The sequence below is a fragment of the Mastigoproctus giganteus genome, chromosome 11, assembly GCF_048544385.1.
Source record: "Mastigoproctus giganteus isolate SK-2022 chromosome 11, ASM4854438v1, whole genome shotgun sequence".
NCBI lineage: Eukaryota > Metazoa > Arthropoda > Arachnida > Uropygi > Thelyphonidae > Mastigoproctus > Mastigoproctus giganteus.
The window spans coordinates 169,465,087-169,485,714 of record NC_143585.1 but is presented as its reverse complement, the minus strand read 5'-3'; positions in this window follow the sequence as shown (position 1 = coordinate 169,485,714).

Below are 20,628 nucleotides of genomic sequence, written 5' to 3'. Positions count from 1 at the left end.
GAAAATTATTAGTCAAACCAATAGAATCTTTATCAACTGGGGCAGCCACTGCTTTAAGGAGCACGTAGCTGTGCGCAAGTGCTTCAAATGTTGTTGCTTCAGGCACATGACACTCTGGACCCAGAAGGAAGCAGCCTGTGGGCACTATACCGAAAAAAGCACGAATTTGCTATATGTCCATATGGTTTGCACAAACTGTAAATCTCAGAGGCTTCAACTTTAATACTCGATTCGGGATAATGAGGCGCCTCCGTAGCCAATATCAATTCTCTGAAGGAGCAGCAGTGCATAGCACACGCTTCTTGATTAGACCAGGGTTCGAGCCCGTCACCACCAAATACGGAAATGCGGAAAGGTCAGGGAATGACCACCGCATATTCCCGGAGCAATATGGCCTTAGTTGCTAATGCTCCTAACGACCAAACAACAAACAAGCATTCGGGATAATAATTGCCCAGTCTACTTAAAGGCAAGGAGGTCGTACCAAACCAGAATACTTTGTAAGATACATAACACTACTTACAAAACCCGAATCGAATATGGGGATCTGCCCTAAAAGATTCAACACCAAACAGATTCAATGTATGCAGCATAATGTGCAACGGGCAAAGGCAGTTGCAAGCCAACTTAGAATTAAAGCCGATGAAGAGAACTATGACGTGTTACTCTTCCAAGAACCATATACATACACTAAAAAGTCAGGAGCTTTTTTACCTGCCCATTAAACTACAAAATAGTCCAGGTCGACGGAGATACCCCATGGGCCGGCAATCTTAATAGGTAACGCCGACTGACGGTCACCAAGATCTCCAAATTCTGTACGCCTTGGGCTGCCTGCGCCCACATTATTGTCCCTTAGGAGAATTCTATGCAATGCTAATGTATCCTCCTAGCTCTTGAATACCTCAATGCCAAAATTGTGCTCTCGGTGGACGTAAACTGCCGGTTCCCTACATGGTACTGTGTTGTCTGATGGCACCAGGGGTTTCCTCTATCTCCACTCCCTGCATGAGTTAGACTCCAGAGTGGCTCTCTCTGGAACGGCAAAGATTAAAGGAATTTCTGGCAAACAGTAGACTAACAGTCATAAACTAACCGGGCAATCTACCGACTTTTAGTAATCCCATGTGAGAGTCTACATTACTCTGGCCACCAGCTCATGTGCTGATTGGTCACTTCACTGACTGGATGGTGAGAGAAAGCTGGAAGACATCTGACCACAGAGTCATCACGTTTAAAATGCACCGGTCACTCGTAACTTCATACCACGACAGATGCAGCACAGATACATATTGGATAAAACTGACCGAGGATCGATTCAAACATACTACAGACTTCAGTTCAGGATATTCAAACAGCCACAGATATTGATCAACACCAATGCATGGTCACGAATCGCAAAAAGCCGTCCCATGGTGGTCTGCTGAGCTCCAAGCTCTTAGGCGAGAAGTAAACACCAAGAGGAAAAATTTTCAACGAGCACGAAATTCTTGATCAGAACCCGAATTTAACTTCTTAAGACAGCAATATCGTGAAGCAAGGAATACATACACTGCAATGATCATTAGCACAAACGTCGTGGGATGTTTACGCTAGCAGCACAGATACATATTGGATAAAACTGACCGAGGATCGATTCAAACAGATACTACAGACTTCAATTCAGGATATTCAAACAGCCACAGATATTGATCAACACCAATGCATGGTCACGAATCGCAAAAAGCCGTCCCATGGTGGTCTGCTGAGCTCCAAGCTCTTAGGCGAGAAGTAAACACCAAGAGGAAAAATTTTCAACGAGCACGAAATTCTTGATCAGAACCCGAATTTAACTTCTTAAGACAGCAATATCGTGAAGCAAGGAATACATACACTGCAATGATCATTAGCACAAACGTCGTGGGATGTTTACGCTATCTTAGAGCACCTTGTCTCAGTAATTGGCAACACTGATCTTTGGGGAGTGGTAGGATCACAACCAAAAAACTCCCCAAGGGGGGGGGGGGGGGTTTGCCACGAAAACGCCCCAGGGCACAACCACCAAAACCTGGCAGGAAACCATTGATAATATATTGAACGTAGCCTTCAAACAAGATAATACCTCTGCAATAATATCTCTAAATACCCCTGAACAGTTACAACTCTGTGAAGACAATAATTATGACACTGCACTTGTTGAGGAACCAGTCACTATAACGGATCTCACTGCGGCGGCCCAGAAAATCCGAAACAGAAAATCACCGGGTATTGATTTGGAACCCGAAATAGTCAAGACAGCAGCTGAATTCATTCCAGAAACAAGGATGCTTTCCAACAGACTGGGACTGTGAGCGTCAGACTCATATTGAAAAATCCTACAAAACCACAGGACCTTCCGGAGTCCTTTCGCCCAATTGCTCTTTTATCTGTTCTTAGCAAGCTTTTTGAACACCTCCTCTTCCAACGAATAGTAAAGCACTATGACAATGCGGGGGCTCCACTCTGATAACCAGTTTGGCATTAGAAAGGGCTGCTCAGCTGTTGATACCCTGTAGAATCTTTGTCATGGTGGATCTATTTATGACTGCGGAGTGAAACTGTTTCAGTTTCTGTGGCATCAGCTGTTTGTTCAATGCTGGAAGGAGTATCTTTTCAAGGAGTTTGAGGAGGGTGAAAGAAGTTGAGATTGGTCTGAAATCTTTTGGGCTTGTTGGCGCTTGAACCTTAGGCAGTGGACGCACAGAGAATTCATTCCATTGAGCCGGGAAAACTCGTGTGGAAAGAACCAAGTTGTAGATTGATTGCAATGCGTCTAGGATGTAGGGGCTAATGCACTTAATTGTGAAATGAGGTATTTTATCTCAGCCTGCTGTACTGAATGGACGCAGGGAGTTTATAGCATTTATCAGTTGCTGTCTTGTGATGGAGATGATGGAGAGGTTTAGTAGGAGAAAATTAAGAGTTTTGAAGAGAAATTTCTGCAGAAGTTTGAAATGTAGTCCATCCTGTTATCTAGATTGGGATTGATGACACTGTGCCTGGGTGAGTATGGCGCTTTTCCTTTAGACAAGGTAGCCTCAGTGTATCTATTTATGGCTGTGTATCTGTTTAAGCTTGAGTTGGTTGAAAATTGCTCTTGCTCTGGAAAACAGGATCCGATCTTGGGTTGTGCTAGAGATTTTTCATTGCCTGTGAAGGTACTGCTTATTGTGGAAATCTTTGGTCCACCAAGCTCTAGTCCTTGGAGAAATGCGGTTTTGGCTGACGAATCGAGGGTGACTATTTATCCATCTCATGATTAGGTCAACTGCGAGGATCCATCAAGCACATGCCATGGAATTCACTGTGCTAACTCGAGGCACTTTTTGAGATCAAGAAAAGTCGGAGAAAATATGATTTTCTTTTCCACAGTATTATGGCAATCGAAACAGGGTCTTAGCAGCAGTAAAAAAAGTAATGCAATTGGGTCGTGGTCTGATTTTGAAGACATTTCTGATGGAATATCGACTCTGCAAATGCCAAAACATTGAATCAGGTCGAGACGATTAGTGCCTCTCGTCAGCTCCTCTGATAATCGTAAACTTTAATGGACAGAGATTGTTCATTAGTCGTTGAAGGAAAGGGGTGAGGTGCGGTGGAAGGTTAAAATCGCCACAGGGAATGTGAGTAGCAGAGGGGTATAACTTATTCATTATCCAACCGGTAGCATCGTCAATTGTTGCAATATCTGGAACGGGGGGAGGAGGGATGTAGATTGCCGCTAAATCGATTAAACAGGCATCATATGTCATAGTCACGACTATTGCTTCATAAAATAAGGAGTTGCTAGATGAGACGTATACAAATTTGTTGGAATCGAGGTTGGAATCTCTGAGGAAGATGGCAATACCGCCACCTCTGGATTGAGATCTTGATGTGAAGAACGATGAATATCCAGCGGCTGGAGCACAGGCTATGGACTCCTGGTCTGGTTCGAGCCATGTTTCTGATAGACAAATTACATCCACATTGTTGGACAACAAGAGTTGTCCTAGGGTTCCACGCTTATTTCGGAGGCTCCAGACATTTTGGTAGAAAACTCTAAGGGTGAGTTGAAAGGGAATTTTTAGAAGTGCTGATCTATTTGTTGATGCTTTTTGGATACCTCAACAGATTAGGTCTAGTGGAAATTATACTGTGAATTGATAGTAATTGAAAAGTAGGGTTATGAGGTGTCACATCAGCACGATTATAAGCAGTAGCTGGGGTAAGAAAGTGATTGGAGCTGGACATGTGGTTCAGTGGTTTTCGACAGTTGACAGACACTAGTGCAGTTTCACAATTTGTTAGTCAAGGGAGGGAGCAGTGTTATCCTTCGGTTTTGCTCACAAGATGAAGTTGAAGTGGTTGGTTTTGGCCTGATTAGGGTGCCAACTGGCCACACTGATGTGGATGCAACAGATCTGAAGGCCGACTTGCGCAAACAACTTTAAAGGACGAGTAATTCGGTGTTTTCTTGAGTAATTTGCCGATACTTTGGTATGCAGTTCTTTAATCATTGCTGCCCCAATATCCTCAGCAGTTGTCAGTGGCTCCAGTCGGGAAATAAAAAGGCTTCTGTGATGGGAGGTGGGAGGCTTGCTCATTGGTCTCAGAATAGAGAACGTGGAGGTACCAATCCTAATCTGACACTTTTCCTTGATATTGGCAGGGTGACTCTTAATTTGAGAAGGTGAACTAGAGAAATGAGGGTTCTGATTAGCTGTCGATTGAGGAGACGAAACAGAACAAGTAGCGGCAATTTAAGCCCAAGATTGTTTATTAATGACAGGTGAGCGATGGCTGCCTGGATTTTTTCAAATGAGGTCGTGTGGATCGTGAAGTGTTGCTGCTTTCAGATAGCAGCACAGATGGTAAAACTGAGGTCAATTTTCGAGGTAGGATGCTAATTTGGTGGGCCGCCATCTGTGGATCGCACATCTGCTCAGCTGCATGACATGGATTCCTGACTGGGACTTCGCTGATTGCTACATTAGGGAATTGAGGTTCATCCGAATGGTGATTGGGTCCATGAGTGTATGGGCGACATTCAAATTCAGCGGGACTGTGAGAGGTCAAAATATCTAGCTCTGCTGATTGGACGGTGAATTGAGTGTTGATTCTATAAACTGATTCATTTTGTTTGGAAGACATGAGTTTTGAAGCATCCGGTTTTGATTTGCATATTAGCATACAGATCATTAAGGGCAGTCATCAGTTTATCTAACAACACAGGGAAGAAATTGCAAAGGGAGTGACGGACTTCTTTCATATTTTCTTTCTGAAGAGAAATGCCCTGTTATGTTAAAAAAATTATTTGAAGATCCATGTTTGGAATTATGGTTGTCATTCGCATGGGATCAAGTTTCAAGTTCGCAACACATATTAGTTTTATTGAAAAAGATAATATTTCAGCTACAGAAGTAGCTATGATTGAAAATCTTACAAACATATTAGAAGTCAGAAAAAACTAACTTTTTGTAACAACTTATGTTAAAAATAAAATAAAAATGTTAATAGACGGAGGTGAAATTAATGAGAAGTAGTTAAGAACTTTTATGAAACCAGCTTAGAACACGTAAACAAGTGGAAATGCAGCTTGGGAAATACTGAAAAATTTTAAGTGGTATTAACTGAGTAGACCGGGGTTCAAGTCCCTGACCGCTGAATACGGTCGATCTGCCAACCCGCACTGGACCAGCGTGGCAGATTATGGTCCGTTTCCCTCAGCATGAATTGTTGAGGAGGCTTCCATCCTGCAGTGGGTTGATAATGGCTGCACTTTACTTTACTTTACTGAGAAAGGTACCTGGATGGAAAGAAATACAGGGTAGTTTCAGCGAGGAGCTTATTACACGAACAGGAACAGACGAAACTCGCATATTTGATCAGTGGACACTTATAAAAGCAATAGTTGTCAGGCAGTTGGACACATGGAATAAAGAAAACATTTCTGCATCTGATAGATGGGTTCAAATATTTTATAAATGCGTGAAAAAATGTCTGGCTTTCCAGAATTGCAGTAATATTGTGGAATTTGTTCTTTGCCTACCTGTAAGTACAGCTTCCGTGGAGAGAATACTTTCCTTAGATGATTCATAGAGCTTCTTAATGTACCGTTGTATAATCGACTTAATAATGTGAATAGCAGTAAAAGCTTAAGAGAATACTTTCCATAATGAATAGCGTGTGGTCGAAGGAGAAATCCAGATTAAGTGTTGAAACCTTGAAAGCCATGCCAATTATAAACCAAAATTGTAATATGGAATGTGATAAGTTTTGCGACAAGATCTTAAAAGATCAAAATTTGTTACGCAAAATACGTTCATCCGAAAAATATTCTTGGTGCGAACTTGATGATGTACAGTCCTCCTCTAAGAAGTCGCTCTAAAAACATTTTGTTGAATATTTTTTTTCTGCTCTTTCCGAACAACATTTCTTCTCCCCGTCCCGTTTTGGCTTCAAGGAATTATGGTCAGCCTATGTTTATAATAAAATTTACTATGTCTACGAACAATAATTTTTTTTCCCACGAAGCATGTTTGTTGTTAGCTAGCTGCACAGCACAGATTCAGGTGTCCAGTATGATTGTTGAATTTGTGCTGTGCAGCTAGTTAACAACAAACACGCTTCGTGTGAAAAAAATTATTGTTCGTAGACATAATAAATTTTATCACAAACATAACTAAAGAACTTACATTTTTACTCAATTTAATTTTTTTCTGTTTCGAGCAGTAGGGCAGTGGACCTCCCTTTCGGTCTTTGCCCCAATCCACCGCATTGGCATAGTTACGCCAGTGGCGTAGAGATACACGGAGTCCATTCTAAGATTCTGATGAGCCGAAGGAGCACTACAAAATGTTATGTTGTGGAATCACAGACACAACAGTGCAGCGAATTAAAGTATGGTTTCATCATTAGAAAAACTTGAATTCTTGGAGCTATTAAATTTCAGTAAATTTAAAGAATATTTCGAGGGGTTTTTCCTGAGATTGTTTTAAAACCTCTAAGAGGAACATACGGCCATTATTTTGATATTATTCATCTTTAAGAATGAATTAACTGTTGTGTACTCCGTGGAAGAGTTTTCTTAAAAAGTGTAGCAACGTTCACGCAATACATCTACACCAATGAGTTTGTTGATGCGATGACAGAAAATTTCAAACTGTGTAATTTGCTTTGTAATATTGTAATTCCTTTTACTTCTGAAACTGTTGAAAGAACATTTTCTGCATTGAAAAGAATCAAAACTTTTCAAAGAAATACAGCTGGGGAAATGCAATTGTCAGGTTTATCTCAAATGTCGATAGAATAGAGTTTGCTCTACAGGTTACGAAATTCAAAAGGGTCTCATGAAAATGGCATTGACGAATTTGTCAAGAAGGATCGTAGAGTGGAATTTGCATGTAAATGAGGTAGGTAAATATATTTCTTTCATTTAAAAATGTTATTTTTAAAAGCGAACGTATTGTAATAATAAAAAAAAAAAAAAAAACAGTATTTGAATTTTCTATATTGAAGAGATAAATTTCAAAATGATACCCTGCTATGCTATAGCGTGATAAACATAAAAATCCACTTTGCGCTACTGCTTTACACACGTGACGTCTTGAAAAGCGCAGACGACTGCCAACTGATTCTAGGTGGATGCTCTGGCTGATTGCCCTTAATGATCAATCCCTTTTAATCTGGACAGGTGCTCTGGCACTGGTGTGTTTTTAGGGTGGCCCTCAATCGGTTGAGATATAGTGAAATTCTAAAATTGCCTTTGAGGGATGAACATTTTAAAGTATAACGGAATTGTGTGCATCCGTTCATTCTCGCTCTGCACGATTCAATTCGTGACTGAGGGAGAGGGGAGGGGGAAGAAGTTAATGACAGGAACCTTGTTTCTTGTCTTACAACCTTATTGTAGTACATTACAAAATGAAGGAAGTTGTATAAAATTCGAACGTCTTAATTTTTGTTAAGCTGATGTTGATACCTCCTCTTATCCAGATGAAAATGGAGTTATCGTGCTTGTTTTATTCTGTTTTTGAGCTCTGTCCGATTTTGAAATCGCAATAGAAGCTCACCTATTCATGCAACGAACTGCGTTTCAAATACAGGTCCCTTTTCGAGCCCCTCTCTTATCCAACCCTGCTTGTGTTTCAAATTTTGCTGTGGCCATCTGGCCAATTGGTAGTTAACTTTCTGACATCGTCTTGCCCGTGTGAATTTATCTTCGTGTATTTGCAAAAACATTTATTCTGAGTAGTAGAAATATCGTGTAAGAACAGTGTGTAGTTGTAATGGATGCACGATCCGTTATCGGGGATCGTGCTGGCTCTAGCAGGCACTGGGGATTTACTGAACATACAGGGGATGGTGATTTTTAGATTTTTGTAAAGGTGATGAAGACGCTGAACATTAACGGATTTATCGTTTCGTTTTGGGCCTATGCTGGAATGTTATAATGACTTAGACAGTGATTTTTATTTACTTATTTATTATTATTTTTTTATTTTCATTGCATAGTTTCATTAGACAGTTTTCTCAACATATCATTTTTGGTTTTGGTGTAAAACTTTAATTTGTAGATTGAATGTGATTGCATCGTGTCTTTTCCCCCTCATTTGCCATTTCTGAAAAAAAATATATATATATTTCGTACAGATGAGTATAATAACTTAAGGATACCTACTTTTACGTCACCTGTTTAATTTTTATGTTTAAAAGTTCATGATACGTATGTAGGTTAATGCAAATGCATCATTTTAACATAGCTATCTACCGAAGTAGTTAAAGTATAAAGTTCATGATACTTATGTTAAGTACAATTTTTAACAAATTTAATTGCGCTGTCAAAGAAATTACTCATAAAATCAATTTTGCCATTTCATAATTTGTATAAACTCTGGTATCATAACTCACCCTCTCTTGTAAACAGACATTTATCATAATTCATGGTAAATATTTCCGTTTCCGGAAAGTCATTTATTTATTTTTCTTCTTTTGTGTGAGAATGAATCAGGAAGTTTTTCGGAGGTTTAATTCTTTTTGTAGATAACTTGTTTCATTAGTTTGATTATTCTTGATGCATTCGTGTAGATGAAATAAAGGTTGGTGGGAGGGGAGTGCTATGATGCCCATTATAATCGTACCATATAAATTCGTGGAACTTTTAGGTATGGCATGCAAACAGCAAGAATATATACCCACCTCCTCCAGCCCCTCACAAACACTATTAAAATTTCCCTCATTGCTCAGCGTTGTCTGTGTTTGTTAATAGGTGACTGCTTTTACATCCCTGTGACTTAATAGAAGGGGGAGCAAGAATATTCGCTGATGCTATCGAGGCCGTGCTAAGTGGGTCGGAAAACTGATAGCTTTGAAAGGGGATACACAGACTAATACATCAATTAGAGCCTCGAGCACAGGTGAAAGTGATTCTTTGCACCGCTTCTATTGGAACACGCAGCTGCCTGGAAAGCAAGGTGTTGGGGATTTCAACATGTTGTGGTTCATGATGAAACAAGCAAATACATGTTCTATGTTAGGGTAAATAAGAGTAAGAACAGGTGCTTCTCTATACTTGTCTGTACACTAACGTTAGGAGTATAGTAAATGAATTTGAAGTGCTGGTGAAGTCGTCAAATGCAGACATTGTGGGGTTATCAGAAACGTAGTGTCACTCAGACACAAGGGATTCAGAATTTGAATATGGGGTTGTAAAGTAAGGACAGATAGGAGAGGAGCGTTAGGGTTATGCTCTTAGTTAAGAATGGATGCCCACCCTTAGAATTAAGGCAGTGCATTCAGTCGACGTGGGTGGCAAGTACAATGGTAAGTCAGTTTGTGACATAAGCACTGGGAAAAACAAATGAGTGTAGGGGAGAGGGTGCTATTTGCCTTATGACTCAGCCCCAGGTGCCAAGCGTTATCGTGATCAAGCGATTCTTCAAGTGATTTCTAAAGCATTTTCTAAAAGAATACAGTTTTGTTCAGTTGTAAAAGTTTTTTTAAGTTCCTATTAATTAATAGTAAACTTGGTCGTACGAACTGTAATGAGTTTCAGAAAGGAAAACTGCCTTTTTCTTTCCTTCTTAAATTAATGTACTAACTTTTATACCGCTTGGTCACTTAGCGGAACTGCTCCTGCTTCGCCGTGGCGGGGCCGGTAACCTGTGAGAAGAAATTCACTCTCCCGGGACTGAAAGGAGAAACGTTGGATACTGTGTTACCACTTTTAGAGTCATCGAGTTCAAGACTACAGAAAAACGACAAAGAAAATGACTTATTTCAACCCAAGAGGCTGAAAACATCCCCCTAAGAGTAGATACCAGCATTTCTCGATCTGTACTCTATCAGACCAGTCGCTGAGCAAATTATCTCCATTTGTTGTGCTGCAATGCATTGATTCTTCTGCAGGTTCACCGAAAGCAGTAAAGCGACTCCAGTCTGGGGACCTTCTGGTAGAGACCATGAAATTCTAATATTCTGCAAAACTATTAAACCTGACTACTTTTGGCGAACAACCAATAAAAGTTGTGAAAAGTTGCCTTGTCGATCAATGCGGCCCTGGAGGGATTGTGCAAGGCTCAAGGGGTAGAATTTTTTTCAGCCTGGACTGTACTTGTTAACAGGAGAGATTGCTTCTACAGGGATGGGATACACTTAAATAGAAAGGGTGCAAGAATTTTTGTTGATGCTGTCGAGGCAGTGTTAGGTGGGTCGGAAAACTGCTAGTTGGGGGGGATACAAGGACTAATAGATTAACAGTAGCCACTGGCAAAGGTGGAAGTGATTCTTGCACTGCTTCTATTGAAATGAGCAGAAGCCTGAAAAACAAGATGCAGGATATTTCAGAGACTGCTGGGAGTCATTGTGGTACATGTAAACACATGGGTTGTGTTAGGGTAGCTAAGAATAGAAACAGGTGCATGTATACCTGCGTGTACACCAATGCTAGGAGTTTGGTAAATAAATTTGATGAATTTGAGGTATTGCTCAAAATATCAAAGGCAGATATTGTTGGGATATCAGAGACGTGGTGTCACACAGATATAAGTAATGCGGAACTGGAATTTGGGGAATACAATGTGTATAGAAAGGATAGACAGGACAGGAGGGGAGGAGGGATTATGCTATTAATTAAGAAACACATAAAGTCCAAGGAAGTGAAGCCAGTCGACATCGATGGACAGGGCAGTGTCGAGTCAGTTTGGTGGGACATAAGCATAGGTAAATCAAAATTGAGAGTAGGAGTGTGCTATAGGCCTAATGACTCTGATGAGTATAATAAGATATTGTACAGGGAAATAGAGTGGGCCAGTAAATCAGAGAGTCTTATAATGGGGGATTTTAATTTCCCAGATATTGACTGGAATTTGTGGATTGGTCACTCGCACATTAGCAAGGCTTTTGTGGATTTATTGGATGATTGTTTTCTACATCAGCATGTTCGTGAGGCAACAAGAGGGAGCAATACTCTTGATCTGATTAGCAGTAGTGATTCTTCATGCATTAAGAATCTGCAGATAAATGAACCACTAGGTGGCAGTGATCACAGTGTGTTGAAGTGGGATTTACTCAAGGAGGTAACTACCATCAGAGGTAAAGGGAAGGGTTTTTGTTTTCGTAAAGGCGACTATGATGGTCTGAGACAGTATTTAAATTCTATACAGTGGGACCAACTGATGATGTTACCAACAGCAAACTCAAAATGGGAAGCATTCAAGGAACTAATCTTGGAGGCTACCAGGCTTTACATACCAACTAAGAAATATTGTTCAAGGTTTAGGCCTAAATGGTTGTCAGATGAACTAATGAAACATGTGGCAGAGAAGAAAAATGCATGGGATACATACAAATTAATGGGTGACATGGAAGCCTATGATATATATAAGTTTGTCTGTAACCAAGTCACAAAGGAGATTAGGCAGGCAAAGGCAGACTATGGAAGATCCTTGGCAAAGGATGCAAAGAAAAACAGAAAAGAGTTCTTTACCTATGTAAACTCTAGAAGGAAAGGGATGAAACAGATTGGTCCACTTGATATTGATGGTTCAACTGTTGATGATCCTGCTCAGGTGGCTAACAAAACTAAATGAGTATTTTGCATCTACATTCACCCATGAGGAGTTATTCGGGGAGGGGAATACCAGAGGTGAGTTAAACTCTGGCAGTGAACTGGATGATTTTGTAATAACTGAGAGGAAAGTGGAGGAGAAATTGTTGAAGATAAACATAAAAAAGGCATCCGGGATGGACAGGATCTATCGAGTTATATTAAAGGAGGCAGCAAAGTAGGTAAACAAACACTTAACCATAATTATGAGAGCTCCTTTGGACTCAGGGGAGGTACCCATAGACTGGAGATGTGCAAATGTAACCCCAATTCACAAAGGAGGATCAAAGGTTGACACAAGTAATTATAGACCTGTTAGTTTAACGTCTGTTCCAGATAAATTAATGGAGGCACTGGTTAAAGTAGCACTGCAGGATCATCTAGACAAGAATTCAGTTATAGCTCAGACGCAGCATGGTTTTGTTAAGGGCAGGTCTTGCCTGACCAACTTGATTGGATACTATGATGCAGTCACAAAAGAACTGGATGCAGGGAATAACTTTGATATTATATATTTGGATCTTAGAAAGGCTTTTGATACTGTTGCAAATGGAATACTGCTGCACAAATTGGAGCAGTGTGGCATTGGAGGCAAATTGCTGCTATGGATAAGGGAATGGTTGAGTGGCAGAAGACAGAGAGTGGTAATCAATGGACACTGCTCAACGTGGACTAATGTTATTAGTGGAGTTACTCAGGGTTCAGTGTTGGGTCCGTTGTTGTTTTCGGTGTTTATGAATGATATTGATGATGGGATATCAAGTTTAATGTCCAAGTTTGCAGATGATACAAAGGTTGGCAGGGTTGTTAAGGACACTACTGACGCTACGCTGCTGCAACAGGATCTGGAAAGGTTGAGCAGATGGGCTGAGAGGTGGCAAATGAAGTTTAACATTGACAAATATAAAGTACTACATTTGGGAAACAGTAACCCCAGAGCAACGTATCAACTCTGTGGTACTACACTGACAGTGGTGCAGAATGAAAAGGACCTGGGGGTAATTGTGCAGGCAGATATGAAGTTCTCTGCGCAGTGCAGACGAGCTGCAAGAGTAGCTCATGGAGTATTGTCAATGATATACAGGAATTTTTCTAGCAGGGATAAGGAGGTGATTATTCCCTTGTATAAGGCAATGGTTAGGCCACATCTTGAGTACTGTATACAGGTCTGGAGGCCTCATTTCGAGAAAGATGTAGAGCTGCTGGAACGGGTACAGAGAAAGGCAACAAGATTAGTGAATGGAACAAAGGGTTGCTCTTACGAAGAAAGGCTTAAGTTTTGCAAATTACAGAGTCTGGAGACTAGGCACCGGCGAGGTGATCTGATAGAGGTGTATAAGGCTTTGAATGGTTTGAGCATGCTCAATGCCAATGGGATTCTTCATCTTGCTCAGAATAATCAGCTGAGAGGGCATAAATTCAAATTGAGGAAGGACGGATGTCGGATAGATGTGCGGAAATTTGCCTTTGGCCAGCGGGTGGTTGGTTGGCGGAACCGACTTCCATCACTTGTTGTTGAAGTTGATAGCCTAAACAAATTTAAAGCTCAACTGGACAGGTATTTCGAACGAGCGGAGGGGTGAAATGGGAGTGGTGTGTTTTTTTTTTTTTTTTTGGCTGATGCTGAATAAGCTTGCTTTCTTGCATCATATGCCTCTACAAATGCTAAGTTACTCGCCATGCCACTCTAGACTGCTCAAAGGGAGCAATCACAGAATGGGACTTAACTGTATCAGAGGAGCAAATTTTCCAAGAGCGATGTGAAAAAAGAGTCATCCAAGCAAGGAGAATTATGACCCGGAAAGACTGTGTTCTTGTTCCAACAAGAAGTATAATCCTCACTTTTAGCTCTCCCATCCTACCAACATCTTTCAAAGCAAGCTATCTCCATTGCCGTGTTCTTCCTTACATCCCGAACCTCATCAGGTGTTCATCATCATCATCATCATCAGCCATTTTCAATCCACTGCAGGATGAAGGCCTCTCCAGCAACTTTCCAGTTCCTTCTGTTTTGAGCACTGGCCATCCATTTACTACTCAAAAACTCATGAATTTCATTTATCCATCTCCGCCTTTGTCTTCCAGGTTTTCTTCTAGCTCCTCTTGGGTACCATTCTGTTATTTTCTTAGTCCATCTGTCATCATGTCTTCGAGCTATGTGTCCTGCCCAAGACCATTTTAGTTCTTTAGTTTTGATAAGAATGTCCTTTACTTGAGTTTGCTGCCTAATCCATGTGTTTCTCTTCTTATCTAACAGTCTGATTCCCAATATAATTCGTTCCATTCTTCGCTGTGTAGTTCTTAGCTTCTCTTCCATTCTTTTGGTGAGTGCCCAAGTTTCACTTCCATAAGTCATGGTGGGGAGTATACATTGATTCATTATTTTACGTTTCAGACAAACTGGGATATTGCTCTTCAGTATGTGACTATATTTCCTGAATGCTATCCATCCAAAATTTATTCTTCTCTTGACTTCCAGCCATTTATCATTATTACAGCTAATAACTTGTCCCAGATAAGTATATGACTCCACCTTTTCAATTACTGCTCCTTCAATCATTATTTCCCTTTCCGTGGCATACTTGTTCATCATTACTTTTGTTTTAGCCATATTCATCTTTAGTCCAAAATCCTTACTAACTGTGCATAACTGATTAAGATTTTCCTCTAATTCTTTGGGATCGTGGCTTATGACCACAATGTCATCTGCAAATCGTAAATGGTTTAGGTACTCTCCGTTTACATTGACTCCTTTCTGCGACCAGTCTAATCTTCTGAAAGCTTCCTCAAGGGCAGCAGTAAACAGCTTCGGAGATATTGTGTCTCCTTGTCGAACTCCTTTCTCGATTTTAAATTTGCTACTGTCTTTGTCTAGTCTAATAAAGGATGTAGCACTCTCATATATTTTCTTCAAAATCATAATATATGGAGTATCTATGCCTTGTCTTTCCAGTGCCCGAAACATTGCCTTATGCTGTATGGAGTCAAATGCCTTTTCATAATCCACAAATGCCAGGCATAATGGTGTTTTGTATTCATTTGCTTTCTCCATTAGCTGTGATATTACGTGAAGGTGATCCATAGTTGAGAATCCTGTCCTAAAGCCAGCTTGCTCTTTCGGTTGATTCTCATCAAGTATTCTTTCTAATCTGTTAGTAATGACCCTTGTGAACAACTTGTAGATATGGGATAACAAGCTAATTGGTCTATAATTTCCAATTTCTGATTTATCTCCTTTCTTATGCAGCAAAACTATGATTGCATTATTCCACTGCTTAGGCATCATAACTTTTCTAATGCACTTTGTGAAGAGCCTTGCCAGTTTTTGTGTTATGTCTCTTCCTCCCAATTTTAACAACTCTACAGTAACTTCATCTTCCCCCGGGGCTTTCCGATTCTTCATTTTCTTCAATGCATGTTCTACCTCATCAGGAAGAATATCGGGTATGTAGTATGTGTTGCTACTTTGCAATCCATCTTCCCCACTGCTGGAATCATTCCCTCGCTCCTTGTATAATTCTCTATAGTAGTCTTCTGCTATTTGAATTATGCCTTCTCTGCTGTTTATAAGTACACCATCGCTATTCTTCAGTTTCAGTATCATTTGTCTTTCTGTATTACTGCTCATGGCTGCTGATTTAAATCCTTTGTTTTCCCTTAATGCTTGTTCTACTTTTCTTGTGTTAAATCTTCTTATGTCCTCTCTGAGTCTCTTTCTAATGGCTTTGCATAACTCAGTATACTCAATTTTCTCCCTGTCAGTGTTTTTCTTGCTCTTCATTTGTCGTCTTTGGTTCATCATGGCAAGTGTTTCTTGACTAATTTTTTCTTCTTTGGATTTCTGTTTCCCTATAGGTTTCTTGGGCTTTATCACTTTCAGAAAGTTGTAATATTCCTCGTCGATATCTTGGTCCTGAGCAGTCTGCAGAAGCTCAAACTTGTTCTTAAGTTCCAGTACATACTGCTTTTTCTCCTCCTCCTCTGTTATTTCAAAGACCTTTGTATTATTTACTCGAGTCAGTTTTTTCCTTTCCTTTCCTACATCTATATCAAGTGTACATCTTACCATTCTGTGATCACTTCCAACATTTACCTTATTCAGGACGGTAACATCATTCACAATATATCTTCTGTTAGTGAGGATGAAGTCGATTTCATTAGTTGTTAATCCATTTGGACTCTTCCATGTCCACTTTCTGTTCACCCTTTTCTTGAAAAAAGTGTTCATTACTGACATTCCTTGAGATTCTGCAAATTCCACAAGTCTTTCACCTCTTTTATTTCTTTCACCAATTCCAAAATTTCCTATAGTTCCTCTTTCTGCACTGTTTTGCCTTTTTCCAACCTTAGCATTGAAGTCCCCCATAATAATAGTGTAGTGGGTTTTCTGCTCATCTAGAAGACTCTCAATTTCAGTGTACATTTCTTCAACCTCTTCATCATCATGGCTCGATGTTGGTGCATAAATCATTATAATCTTTAGCTTGTACCTCTTAGAAATCTTGAGTATTAGTCTTGACACCCTTGGTGATGTACTTTTGAATTCCAAAATGTTGTTTTTAAAATCTTTATGGACCAGAAACCCAACTCCACCTTCACTCCTTTCACTGTTTCCATTGGTGTACAGCAGATTTCCACTTGATAAACTTATAAGTGATTCATTTCTTCTTCTTGTTTCAGCCAAACCGATGATATTCCAATTCACATTTTCTAATTCCTTTTCCAGCTCTAATATCCTGTCTTCACCGATGAGTGATCGTACGTTATAACAGGCCAAGTTCAATTTCCGTGCATGGCAGCCTGGTCGTACCCAGAGATTCTTAGCACCCTCTGCTTCCACTCTGATCCTCTCGCTGCCGTAAGAGGGAGAGTGAAAGCTGCTGGGGACTGAGGGCCATTTGTATTGTTGTGCTCTCATTGCTGGAGGGTTTGGTCTTTTCCTCTTCACGCTGACCAGGCGTCTTGAAGAGAACCACTCTACACGTTCGTTGCCACCTAAGTGACGTAACAGGGCTTACCATCGAGAAGGTGTGCATGAGTGGATTTTAGGGAGGCAGGCCAACCGGACTTCTCCTAAATCTTCTGTAATAGAGAGATATTGGATCCATCAGTGTTTTAGGCTGAGTGTCTGATAACACACAGGATACCTGTTCCCCTCTAAGCCCCTCATCAGGTGTTACAAGTGCCAAAAATACGGATATTCCTAAATTGCATGTCGACGTGAGTCAGTATATCTTCATTGTGGGTCAAAGCACAATCAATCTGATTTCATTGCTACCCCTCCTCATTAGCCAAATTGTAAGGGTAAATCACCCGGCATTCTCCAAAATATGTGAACTATGGGAACAAGGCGAAAAAAAAGAAGAAAAATCCATAAATGTAAAGTGGAGAACAAAGTTAAATAATCAGAGGCGAAAAGACAAACAATCAACACAGTGCCAAAGCGTACATATGCCACAGCTGCTCAGAATTTTCAATTAATAGGTATTTAAACAGTTGTTATGGTTTCTTTAAATATATCAATCGTCAGCTGGGCACGTTCCTTGCTCTCCGCATCCAAACAATATCCTTTGCAACAAAAAACTGAACAAGCCACTGTTACCCCAATTATTAGTCCAACAAAACAGAACAAAGCGAAAAGTAATAGAAACTACGAAACTGCGCCCGCCACTTCCAACCACCGTAATGGCCATTGTAGAACAGAATGAATCAGATGAATGACGGAATTTTAGAGCTTCATGCGCCGATGAGATGGACATGACACGTCCTTTGTTGCCTAAGAAAGACAAAGCGAAGTTAGACCGATACAAGCAAGATATAACTAAAAAGAAGTCAGAAACGAAAACAACCAACAAAATCGCTTAATGGAAAGAATCTTTAAATGGAATTGTAATGGTTTTCGTAATACAAAAGACGATTTACGTGATCTTACTAACCGATATGAACCAGCAAACTAAAACTAAACTATTAGGTTAGGGTCACCCGGTAATTTCTTACATATAACGATATAGGTGTTATGTCTGTAAATTGAATGTGTTGTCTGGTCGATTTTCCTGTTTTTCTAAATGAAAAAACTACAGTTTCTGTGGGGAAAACCTTGCTATCTACGCCGGAGACCGACTGACTCAGCCAGAGTCGGAGAGAAAAAAGCTATTAAAGTTCCTCGCGTCATCGACGAGATTCGAACCGGACCTTTTCCACCTGGTGTGGGGAGGACGGTGATGATACCACTGTGCTTCCGCGCAGACGATATGAACCAGCAGGCATATGCTTCAGGAAACTTATTTAAATCCACAAGTGTGGCCTACCATTAAAAATTACACTATTTTCAGACAAGAGTAGTAGTGTGCACTGTAATTGGTATTACTCCTACAATAGCATCTATATATGTTCTCCCTAATTTCTCGTCCTCCTCAGATGACCTTGAAAATCTAATAGACCAGCTACCATCTACATTCTACTTACTCGTCATCCGCTGTGGGGATATTCAATAATTTACAAGACAGCTAAACTAATAGAATCGCTTCATGATGCTTATCAACTTACCCACTTGAACACTGGTCAGTCTACCTATATCAATTTAACTACGGGATCAATGAGTGCCATAGACCTTTCAAATTGTTCTTCCTCCATATATACCAATACGGAGTGGTCAAGTCTCGATAACCCAATAAATAGTGATCACTTATATTCGCTGCAAGCTCCAAACAAGGGTAAACTCTCGTACACTTCATCGCTCAACTTGGAAATTTCGTAGGGCATACTGGAATAAATATGCTTATCATGTCCAGTTTGATGATGAAGTAGTCAAATTCCAGCCCATACATAATGTCCCTGAACATAACTAATCAGATTTCACAAGCAATCAGATATCTACCTCTGAAATAGCAAAATTTGTGCTGGGAAAACGCAAACACACATTGGTGGAATCAGGATTGTAGGCACGCTAAACAGGAAAAAAATAGAGCTTGAAATTTGTTTCGAAAATTTCCGACAACTAGTAACCTCATCATCATCAGCCATTTTCAATTCACTGCAGGATGAAGGCCTCTCCAGCAGCTTTCGAGTTCCTTTTGTTTTGTGCAATGGCCATCCATTTACTGCTCACGAATTTGTGAATTTCATCTGTCCATCTCCATCGTTGTCTTCCAGGTTTTCTTCTAGCTCCTCTTGGGTACCATTCTGTTATTTTCTTAGTCCATCTGTCATGTCTTCGAGCTATGTGTCCTGCCCAAGACCATTTTAGTTCTTTACTTCTGATAAGAATGTCCTTTACTTGAGTTTGCTGCCTAATCCATGTATTTCTTTTCATATCTAACAGTCTAATTCCCAAAATAATTCGTTCCATTCTTCGCTGTGTAGTTCTCAGCTTCTCTTCCGTTCTTTTGGTGAGTGCCCAAGTTTCACTTCCATAAGTCATGGTGGGCAGTATACATTGGTTCCTTATTTTACGTTTCAGACAAATTGGGACATTGCTCCTCAGTATGTGACTATTTTTCCTGAATTTTATTTATTTTTCCATCCAAAATTTATTATTCTCTTGACTTCCAGCCATTTATCATTATTACAGCTAATGACTTGTCCCAGATAAGTATATGACTCCACCTTTTCTATTACTGCTCCTTCAATCATTATATTCCTTTCTGTGGCATACTTGTTCTTCATTACTTTTGTTTTAGCTATATTCACCTTTAGTCCAAAATCCTTACTAACTCTGCATAACTGATTTAAGATTTTCTTCTAATTCTTTGGGATCGTGGCTTGTGATCACAATAACATTTGCAAATCGTAAATGGTTTAGGTACTACCCGTTCACGTTTATTCCTTTCTGCGACCAGTCTAATCTCCTGAAAGCTTCCTCAAGGGCAGCAGTAAACAGCTTCGGAGATATTGTGTCTCCTTGTCGAACTCCTTTCTCGATTTTAAATTTGCTACTGTCTTTGTCTAGTCTAATAAAGGATGTAGCACTCTCATATATTTTCTTCAAAATCATAATATATGGGGTATCTATGCCTTGTCTTTCCAGTGCCCGAAACATTGCCTTATGCTGTATGGAGTCAAATGCCTTTTCATAATCCACAAATGCCAGGCATAATGGTGTTTTATATTCATTTGCTTTCTCCATTAGCTGTGATATTACGTGAAGGTGATCCATAGTTGAGAATCCTGTCCTAAAGCCAGCTTGCTCTTTCGGTTGATTCTCATCAAGTATTCTTTCTAATCTGTTAGTAATGACCCTTGTGAACAACTTGTAGATGTTGGATAACAAGCTAATTGGTCTACAGTTCCCAATTTCTGATTTATCTCCTTTCTTATGCAGCAAAACTATGGTTGCATTATTCCACTCCTTATCTCAATGTAATGTCTCTCTTCCTCCCAATTTTAACAACTCTGTAGTAATTTCATCTTCCCCGGGGCTTTCTGATCAGGTGATCTCTATCTGTACTTTCAAAGTGGATTTCACTGAATTCCACTGTTCTCTACTTTTATATTGTGAGTGGTCATATGCTGTTGAATTGATC